This window comes from Ambystoma mexicanum, chromosome 11 (assembly GCF_040938575.1).
Source record: "Ambystoma mexicanum isolate Mex_15411 chromosome 11, UKY_AmexF1_1, whole genome shotgun sequence".
Classification (NCBI taxonomy): domain Eukaryota; kingdom Metazoa; phylum Chordata; class Amphibia; order Caudata; family Ambystomatidae; genus Ambystoma; species Ambystoma mexicanum.
Window position 1 is genome coordinate 388409082 of NC_090934.1, and position 10726 is coordinate 388419807.

General features: G+C 44.8%; 1 protein-coding gene across 4 annotated transcripts in view; it reads left to right on the forward strand.

Annotated features, from left to right (window-relative positions):
• Positions 1–10726, forward strand: part of CELF1 (CUGBP Elav-like family member 1) — a 1228135-nt gene that overhangs the window by 974938 nt on the left and 242471 nt on the right. The gene's annotated exons all lie outside the window — the stretch shown is intronic.

Below are 10726 nucleotides of genomic sequence, written 5' to 3' on the forward strand. Positions count from 1 at the left end.
GAAGGCGCAATACGGGCTGTCAATATGGCACGGTCAGTGATTGCCCAAAAGCCACTTGAGCACACTGCCACAGAGATTAACTTTGTCAATTTGACGGTGGCATTCTTGGAGTCGGTGACATCAGCTGGAAATATCAGTGGGATCCAGGCACTTGCCTGCTTGAATCGTACAGTTTTCCACAGGGACAAACTTGTCATTCTGACGCATCTTGAGGGTCTCCCCAAGGTAGTCTAATTGTTTTCAAATATCAGGAGATATCTCATCCAGTCTTCCTTCCAAATCCACAGTCTGAGGCTGAAAGAGTGCTACATAATCAAAGGTTCAAAGAGCTCAGGTTCTATATCTGAAGAGCTAAAGACTTGAGAAAAGATGTTATGTAGGTGACATTTTGGGGTGCACATCCATGGACCAATGCTTCAAAGGCCTCTATAGCTCACTGGATCTGTTGCCTGAATTACAGAAGCTTGTGCTCAGTGGCAAAACTAGCTACTCAGCCTAAAGCAGTAAGATCAAAGGCAGTCTCAATAGCATAACAGAAGTCATCTGGGGAGTTATTAGAAATGCTGCAACCTTGTCCTCTCTCTACATGTTTTGTAAGTACTATTCCATTGACAACAGCTCAAAAGCAGAAGTTATATTTGGGCAGACAGTCTTCTGGAACCTATTAAATTTGGGTAGTTTTCTTCTCCCCTGTTTATGTATGCTTGGTAATCTCTCCCAAGTATGATGGAAAGTGAAGGAGACATTGGAGAAAGACAGTTTTTCACTGCATTGACCTTTGTACTTCTAGTCTACAGTCCCCATTCCTCCATATGTCTTTTCTCCATCCCACTAAAAATATGTAGCTAGCATTGCTTGCCAGAAGTGGGGGTGCTTCTGCCCTCCAAATTACAAATATTTGAGGAAATATTGATTTACTGAGCAAAACATTTGCTGGTCTCATCCTCAAGGGACAGACATCTATATCTAAGAAGGGCAAAATATTAGCTGGTCTCATCCTCAAGGGACAGACATCTATATCTAAGAAGGGGGCCTATAGGATTACGAAAGTCTCAGTGAATAACTTTTTCTGTCATCACTTCCTTTCCATAGTTGAAGTATCTTAAGAATCGCCACCCTTGAAAGTAACGTTACCACTCTTCTAAACCGAGCAGTGGGAGGAATTCGGGAAACAAAAGCCGGCGACTGACTTCCTTGTGCTGGCGGCATAGCAAGTATCCACAGGCCTGGACACGCTGGCAGATGTCTATTTGGACCACCTGCATGCCTGCTGACTAAGTTACAGCGCAGACGGCAGAGTCTGCTCCCCTCCCTACTGGTCGACTCTGCCTTCTGGCATTATAGCCCCTGTACTACCTTTCTTGGCTCTGGTATCTCACTGGCATTTACTCTGGCTCAGAACTCAATGGCCTCACTGGTGAGTACAAAAATGCGCTTTATTAGGCCTCTAAAAAACTCTAAGCCGGTAAAATTAAAGGTGATAACCCAGAACCCACACTTTAAATTATTAAACAGTAGAGTAGTTCAAATTCAAAATCTGAGCAAGTTAAACTATAGACCATAATGTGAAGAATACCAGTGCAAAGAAATGAGAAATCATATGCCCGTCTTTAAAAGTATAAGGCCCCTATCACTTAAGATCTTCCCTGTGTGCCAAGTAGGCCTAGTGCACCAGAATAAGTCAGTTCCAAGTAAGTAGCTGTTGCAGGGAGATGGAAGTCTTATTCGCAGAGCAAGCGGGAAAGCAAATAATTGAGTTCAAGAAGCAAACCACTTGGAAGGGTATGAAGGTAAATCAAATGAATTAGGGGTACTGTCCCAATCCCACCACACTAGGGATTACACTTGGTGGAATCCTTGTCCAGAATTCCAACCTGCATAACAGGAAATATAGAGTTGGGGAGTGGAGCTTATGGCCATACAATCCCTATAGCAGGAGGGAGGGTGGAAATGGGTATGCAGGGTCCTGCCTGTTGGCCAGATTTTCTGAGGGACCACCCTTATGGACCTAAGAATTACATGGCCCACTTCCGTTGTTGGTCTCTTCAGGGGCTGCAGATGTAGTGGCTGGTGTTGCCTTTGGGATTCTGTCTGGCTAGATGTCAGTTCTGCGCTCCGGTGAGATGGTTCCAGATGTCTTGAAGCAGGACGGCTGAGACACCACAGGACAGCAGTTCCGACAATGTTGGAAGATCCCCAGCACAAGACAAACTGGCAACAGTGAGGATAACCTCGATCAGCGGGTGGCAGGCATGATGCAGCGATGAAGAGGGCAATGCTCCAGAAAGGTAGCTCTTCATGCAGGAAAGCAGCAGCTACAGTAGAACTGGCATTGTGCCACAAGCTAACAATTTGTAGAGTCCCAAGTTGCAACTTGTAACAGGGGGAAATATGCAGAATATTCCCTGAACAAAGCTGGTCAGCCCACAAGATGATTCTGCAATGCTTTCAAAGGCTACTGAAGGCTGTATCTTCGTTCAACGTTCCGGACTGGGTCTTCCCACCAGCCCAAAGGTTTGATGCACAGGGACCTGGCTTGATTCAGTGCTGATTGCCTTCAGCAGTGGTTTTGGGGTCTTCAGTTGGCTGTTCCTCTTTGGGGTCATGGCTCTACTCAATGTTGTGAACGGCTGCAGAACCTCCATTCCAAATTCCTTCTGAGTGGTGCCCCAGCTCACCACTGACGAGGAGAAGCCCTATGACCCACATCTGCCCAGCAACGCACATCTCCTGGCTGGAATATGGGTTGGAAAAAGGCATTCTCAACCCCCACATCCAGTAAGTAAGCGCACACAGCCACTTTGCCTGGGGAACTCAAGCCAGAGCTTGGAAAAGGTAAGTTCCGATCCTTTGCTCTTCTTGGCCCTAAGTATTGGAACTCCCTCTTTTATTTAGTTCTTCCTCTTTGCCAGTCTTCCACACTAGACTTGAATCCTTTTTCTAGTCTTTGCCTTCATAATTTATTTTCTTGGTTTGCATTTACAACTCCTTTTTGTTTCCAGTGATTAGGCATAATCGCTTTATAAATAAATGAAAATACAAATACAAATCTGGGGGTGGGGGGGTGGGGTGGCAGTAGGAACAACCAGTCTCGACTACTGCTCGAAGATCTGTGATTACGGAAGTGTCCCTGGACCAACCTGTGGACTGACGAGCTCTCACTTGGGTTGCCATGCTGCAGCTGTCGCTATTCTGAGTGCATCCTAGTAACTTGAAGGACCTACAGCTTGTGTACTAAAAGATGCCTGTTCCTGCATTTTCAACCTTCTTGCATCAAGGGAAGCTACACAGGACCTGCACCAATGTTTGTCTTATGATGAATGCCTGACCGTCGTGGCTCTGGTTTAGATCAGTCTTCCTGAAAGTGTCCTAGGGTTGCCTGCTCTGCAGAAGTCTTCATTTCCTCCTAAGGGTGTTCATCTGGAAAGTACTTAAGCCCAAGATTCAAGCACTGTGATCGACATAAATCCCGGATCCGAAACTGACCTTGGTACCTGCAACCCCTGGGCCTCCTTCAACTGGACCAAGCACAGGAGAACATGCACCTAACAGATTCCAGAACCTCAGCATTGGTCTCTGGAGAAACCGACATAAGGGGAGCAAAGTTACATACCTCCCCACACCACCCAATCCTCCATATGGTTACATGGGCGTAAAGTCCTGTCCCCATCTCTTTCCCGACTTAGATCAATGGTGGTCTGGTTAAGGATCCCCTCCTAGGCATATCCTAGTGAAGTGGGATTGAGTGTTACATGCATTGACCCTTGGGAGGGGATAAGTATGTATTTTATATTGTGTACGTGTGTGTTTGACAATATTTGGCCCAATAAATCGTATGTTTTTGTACTGGCCTTTCTAAGTAGAAATATTTGTGTTTCTCTGTGAACTCGTAGCCAACAAGACCCACACCTCCTAAGTCTTGGCCTTTCTGTTCTGCTACCGTTCCTTGATTGGGGTTGGCTAGACTCAGAGGTCAGGTGCACTCCAGCCAGCAAGGTCAGCAGAGTTACTGCTGCCTCGGTCTCCTTTGATTCTGACTTTACCCACCCCTCCCTAGCAGAGGCAGGCTATCCTTCAACTTCAGGTACTGTCAACGCACCACTTGAGACATCTGGACCTTGCAGGCCATTTTGCAGGGATATTTCTTCACATTCAGTTTTCTCCCGACTGTCCTTACACTCCCCATACCTCCAGATGCCCTCTTCTTGGAGGAAGTTTTTCTTAAGTGTGCCATTGAGTTGATGAATTCCACAGAGAGGTAAGAGGCTGGTCCTCCTTTATTTTGCAATACCAAAGGAGGACTGGGGCCTCTGTCCCATCTTGGATCAGAGGTTTCCTTAATTGTGTACCTGTACAAGAACATGCTCAGATCACCATCCCCCACTCAAACTGCAAAACTGGATAGTGTCATTAGGCCTTCAGGATACCTACTTCCACTTGCTGATCCTTCCTAAACACTTGAAGCGCTTGATGTTCTAGTTTGGAACACCCATTTTCAGTTAAAGGTCCTGACCTTCGAACTGTTTTCTACTCTGAGGCTCTTTTCAAAGCAGTTAGTTGTGGGAGCCATACCTAGCAGGAGGGACCCGTTTCACGCCTTTCCTGTATGATGACCTCATTTTCGCCCCCACGCCAAGTTTCAGTTCACCTGCCCCACATATGCTGCCTGCGAAGTCCCAGAAGACCCATCTTAGTTGCTGTTAATTCTGTGTGGTTTTGGACACAGGGCAGAGCTTCAAGCCTTGGGGAGCATGGTTGTGGATGCCTTGAGTATTCAGTAATTTAACCTTCTCTGAGGAGAGGCTCTGTCAGGAAGTTCTAAATGAGATATTTGCGCCTTTTGGGGACCCCTTAAGTGGGTCTCTTTTCCTCCAGTTTCAATGTAGAGCAAGTTCTTTTTCAGGGAATTTCCACCACTGCAGTCTGAGGGGCACATTGCTTGTTGAGTGGCACTTTGATTTATGTGTTTGAGGATTACCGTCATCCCACTAGTTCTATGGAGACTGCAAAATAGCAGCTCTCCGTGATCCTGCTAATTCTGAACTGGGCCCAGGGAACATTTTATTGGAAACTTCTTGACATGCCCATATGTCACCGTTGGCACCTTCTGGTGAGTTGTGGACCCTCTCTCCCAGTCCAGTCATGGGGCTGGTTCCAACACTTTAACTTTAATAGCCTCCATCTTCTTGCTTGGCTGGGGAGATGCTGGGTATAAGTAGTGGAATTTTTCAGATTTCGTCCTGGATGTAATCCTTGCCTTCAGGAGTAGTTCTGGGCGAAATTAAATTGCTAGATTCTGCTCTGCCAGCTGCAGAAACTAAAATTGCTCAGATTTCGATCCACTTTGCCCATCTCAGCCTTTCCGACGCACCCATGGAGTTGCCCTACATTTTCACACTCTGGTAGGTCGTGAAATGCTAAATATTTGCTTCTGAGCGCTGCTTCACTTATCCCCTTAAAGAGAAACCCACAGAAAACCACTGAATTTCTTGTACCTTGTGTATTTCGTGCAATTCTTTCACTCACATAGGTCCATTTCAGTTTCTGCCATGCGGGATGCACATTTCGTGATCATGCGATTGGAGCTGCATTTCGGCACATTGGGACCGAAACGCCTCGTCGTGCCCCAAAAGGTTTCGGTGCACTGCAGAATTGTTCGCGTGGGTGAAATCTGACAATAGCATGTGAAACTCAAGAGCCATTGCAAAACTTTGATGGACGAAAAATGCTGCTTGGCTCGTGAAATTCTAGTGGCGGCGGAACTGTAATGCTGCTTTCGTGGCAATCCCGGAATCAGAAACCAGTGCAAATTTCTCCTGTTTAGCTTTGTGGGTGGAATTTTCACCTAGCACTAGCCTGGAGACCTACAGCCTTGTCTTTTTATGCCTACTGGTGATGTACATTTTCGTCTTGGTGTAAGGATAAGGGTCCGGGTCCCTTCACTTTTCCTACCTCCGTTTCTGGATTTCCTGCTCTTTGGCATGGCAGGGTCTGCAGATGGAATGGAAGTCCATTCCACCCTTTGTCTGTAAGAGGTCCCCTGGGCTGTCGTAATTGGAAGGGGTTTTCCAAAGCCTGGACTCGAGGTAGGACTTGGGCAGCCAACCTGGTGCAACGGGGCAGTTAAGTTAAACTTTAACCACTCTCAGGGTAGCAAGGCTGAGCAGTCAGGCTGAACCAAGGATGGTGGGGGATACCTTTTTGTATAGTACCGTTAACACTATAGATTTGAGAAGTAAAAGGCAACAGAAAGGGAACAAAAATACAGATTAAGCAATCAAAACAAGCATCCTCCCTCAGTCCCACTACGTAGCAGAGACCCTCACGAATGACTGGTGAGGCATTGATCCGGATGGGTTCAGCAGACCGATAGTGTGGCGGTTACACATTGGGTCCCAACCAGGCTCCTTTTCTGTTGAGGGTTGCCACTGTGAAGTTCCAGCATTACTGCAAAGCACTGAGGATGGCTATAAAGTGTCCAGCACCCAGGCTGGGTAAAAGTCCTTGCAGCTGAGCAAGACAGCCGACTGGTTGGTCCCACCAGCCAAAGTGAGGGAGGTGCCTTGCAAAAGTCTCCTCTGTCGAGCAGAAGGTCATGGTCTACACTGCAGTGAAGTTGGCTGATATGGCAGTCTGGTGTCCCTTGGTCATAGTCTCCGTTTCTCTTAAGATGCCTGGGTACAGCTCTGCTGTCTATTCAGAAATTGGCCTTGAGTTTACCCCATCCAGTAAAATAGAAGGGACTTTGTAACATTCGAACTTGGAGGTTTCCTGTCTAATAGTGAACAGCCAGCTGTCCATAATCTTCCCAGCAACAGCCAAAACCTGGGAGGAATGTGGATTAGGGGAAAGACCGCTAACTCCCCATTTCGTGCCAGCAGGAACACACTAGCCACCTTCCCTTTAGGAAAAATCCTGGAACGGCTCATGAAGAGAGTGGAAGACCTGGAAAGGCAGGACGAGGGGCAAAAAGACCATGCCATCTTGAGCAGGACTAAAAATACACGGAGGCTCCATTGTGAGAACATGGTCCTCATAAATGCATCATCGCTGCTTAAAAGGCAGCGCACTATGTGACATTTGCGTAAACCGTTAAAAAAAAATACAACAAACGATTTGCTTACTGGGAAGCAACAGAAGATGTTACTTGGGACAAAATGGGGCACAATATGTAAGATGTCTTGTCCTGTCACAAAAGGGGTGACATCCCCTTCACTAGTAGGCAGAATAGGCTATATGGTGCACCCAACACAACATGGACAAAGAGCTCTGTGGGCCCGGGCAGCACTGCACTTAAGGTGAGGGGTGCTGCCATGAGAGAAATGTAGATACTAGTGCACTGGGAGAGGTCTCCCAGTACTGGGAACCCTAGAAGCGCGGCCCAATGTCCCAGAACAACAATTAATGCAGCTTGGAAGTGAGGCTGTGAAACCTCAGTTGTTTTTCCACCATCCCCCACTGTTATGCATTTCCTGCTTGGAGTGGGTAACCAGTTTGTCTCCTGCCCATTTGCTGCTCTGGCGTGTGACTTGAATTGTGTGTTTACATTCTTGATGTGGGCTCGGTTTTGAGTTTTTTCATTCTCGTTTAAGATTGCTCACCTTTAAGATTGGTGTCTTGGTTGCCATCACTTCTCTAGGTGGGTAAGCTAGCGCTAGGCTGTTTTGGTAAGGCCCTCAATGCCTGGTATTCTACAGAGAGAAAGTAACTGAGTTTCTGACCTTCCTAAGATCATGTCAGATTTCTAGCTGTCTCTGAAGATTATTCTTCCAGTTTTGTAACCTCTGCCTCCCCGGGCCCCATGCTAGTATGCCTCAGATGAGGGACATTAGAAAGGATTACCAGCTTTTTGTTGGTTACCCTGGTGCTCATACAGGCAGATCAGTTACCAAGTGGACTGCCTAGGTGGATCGTCCTCTGCATCTCTGAGTATTTCTAATATGTCTGGGAAGGTTTTCTGGCTTACTCCACCAGAGGTCTGCATAGGTGTCCCAGTTCTGTACATCAGTCTGGCATTAACGTGGGCTTCCCTACACAAATTTGCCTAGCACTACTCCCTGAATTTCTCATCAACCTTTCTTCAGGGGAGCAATAACTCTCTTACTTTAAATATAGTACAACTTTTTTCATTACTACTGCCATTTTAGAAACTTTATATCAATTAAGGTACCACCAAACTTAACTGATAGGAGTTCCTCATGTAGCTTTCTCAGTGAATACATGTATTATCTTTCCGAAATGCCTTACAAGCCACTGCTGATATAATTATGGATACATGTAATCCTCGAATAGCTTACCAGTGTGCTTGGTCTTCAGGACCTGCTCGTCAGTTCTCGATGATAAAGGGAAATTGTTTATACAAAAGTATTGTATTTTTGCTTGTTCACTAAGTTTAATTGTCGAAAAAGTAAAGCAATGATTGTGTTAGTACTAATAAAGCTGAGCTTTCCATGTATTAATAGTTCCTATCATAATGAATAACAATCTACAACATTTCTGCCCCCAATCAGTTTGTTCAACACAAATAAAACCTAGGAAAAAGCTACACTAAGAACTCTTAAATCTTTATCGACAGACGGGTCGTACTTTATCTGGTTTATATAAATAGTAAAAAATAATGGCAATGGTAGTGCACAAAGTTGTATTTTATTTATCGGGAGACGGGTTTGCTCTCAAGTATTGACAAACGATCCGAAACACGTTGAGATAAAAAATACAACCATTATTGCCACTTGAATTTCTAGACTTACTACCTTTGTTTCAGATTGAAGAATTGAATGCACAAATATTAGTCTGTTTATTTGTTTTTTGGGTGGTGACTAATGTACTACAAGACAAAGCTATAGCAATTGGTGTATGACTAATTGATGTATACAAGTAACGAGAGTGAAAACAGGAATGCTGACATACATGAGCATGATTTTTAGTTTATATTTAGAAATACTTGAATTAAAGTAAGAGGCCTTCGTTTCGATCAGACTGCAATGGGCGTTCTTTAAGGTGTTCATGGATATCACTCTGTAGTTATGTTAATTTGGCCCCTTTTGCTGGAACCATTGTCTTGACCTAGAAATTTCAGGAAGTTGTTTTGGAAACTTTTCGAATGAGTATGTTTGTAACCAGTAGTGCAATCTCCCATTATTATTGTTTGTCATGGAGTCATTGTCTGGTCAGGGCACCAGTTTCTGGTCTAAGTGGCCTTTCTTGCTAGCATTCGTCCAGTATTCTGTCTATCAAAAATGACTAATCAGTGCATGCAAGGAGTCAATTTGCAGAACAAAATACTTGCCTCTTATTTTCTTTCTGGTGGATTAATCCTTTCACTCTAATTTGTTATTGCTCTTGCATCTTACTCCTCTAGAATGATAGCTCATTCACGTCTTGCTGTCATTTTAGCTGCTAGGGATAAGAGAGGGGGCATGAGGCGTCAATGGCTCATTATATACTGTCACTGACACGACATCTAGAATCACAGGCATGCATTGCTTTTGGACGACAGAGTATATGCAGCGTAGCATGGCTTCCCCCTGGTGTCTAGAAAGGTTTCTGAAGACTGGTGGAGCTTGGGGATGTATCAAACCTAAGAAATCTATGCATCAAACTTAACCAGAAAGATCAAGAGGTAAGTAATTTGTTCTTCTGATCTTAGGTTCATCCCAGAGCCTGTTTTTTTAGGTTTTTCACTTTTCTCTGCCATTGGTTTGAGCTTCAAGATAATCCAAATACAAGCATACTGTCAGCGCATCCGATTGCTCATGCCAGCTTCTGCCAAATCCCTATCTGACAAAACTTTCCTCATCTGAATCAGTTCTGCGCACACTATTTTAATAAATGCAGATTAAGCAGCACCTATTCAGCACTTTTCCACTTCATGAGGGTATGCTGTATCTTTGTGTTGTGAGCATGTTCTTTTCTTTTCGTGCTGCAAGTCGACGGTTTCATGAAAGTATGGTTTGTCATTGACTTTGACTATACTTGCAGGTTTTAGGTGGTTTTGGAGGCATTTATGTTTTACATACCACAACGCCTGCTTGTTTTTTCTACACTGCAGGTTCTGTAGCTTCACTGACTTTGTCCCTTAACAAATTGTTTCCTGTTCCACGCCTTTGAGGAAGGGGTTAAAATGTATCCATGTACTAATTTCGAGATATTGTTTTGTTCTGCCAGAACTCAAAGGAATGTTCTCCGTGAATACTTTGTCATAACCTCATACATTGTTTATTTTTTTACTAAATCCTCTTGATCGTAAATGCGTAAGTTTTAACGTTTTGTTGAGAATGCTCATCCTTGTCAGTAGCCTTATATAGAAGCACATAGAAACGTACTTGCTTTAAAGTTGCCTGCCATTTTGAAACTGAGAGGAGTACCACCATGGTACCATTTGCCATGAGCTTGGAGTGTTCAACAGGTCCTGCATGCTACCTTTGAGCACTGGGATCTGCCTAGCCTTCACCTGCCAGGCCTCTCGATTCCCAATGCATCAGGGCGTCAGACTAAGCTGCACATGATGTAATGCATGCACTGAAAGATTAATTCTATCCGCACTGTGGACTTCAGTGATCAGGACTCAGGTTTACAGTTTTTCTTTGAAGTGCCTGCAGCTTTTTTTTTGAAGAATTTGCAGTAACTGGTTGTTGTTTTTAGTTCAAGCACTGATCTTAGGTGCACACTCTAGAGGTCTCCCCTTCCTTGTCCGACCCTTCTTTTAGAGTTGCTGGTCCTATGG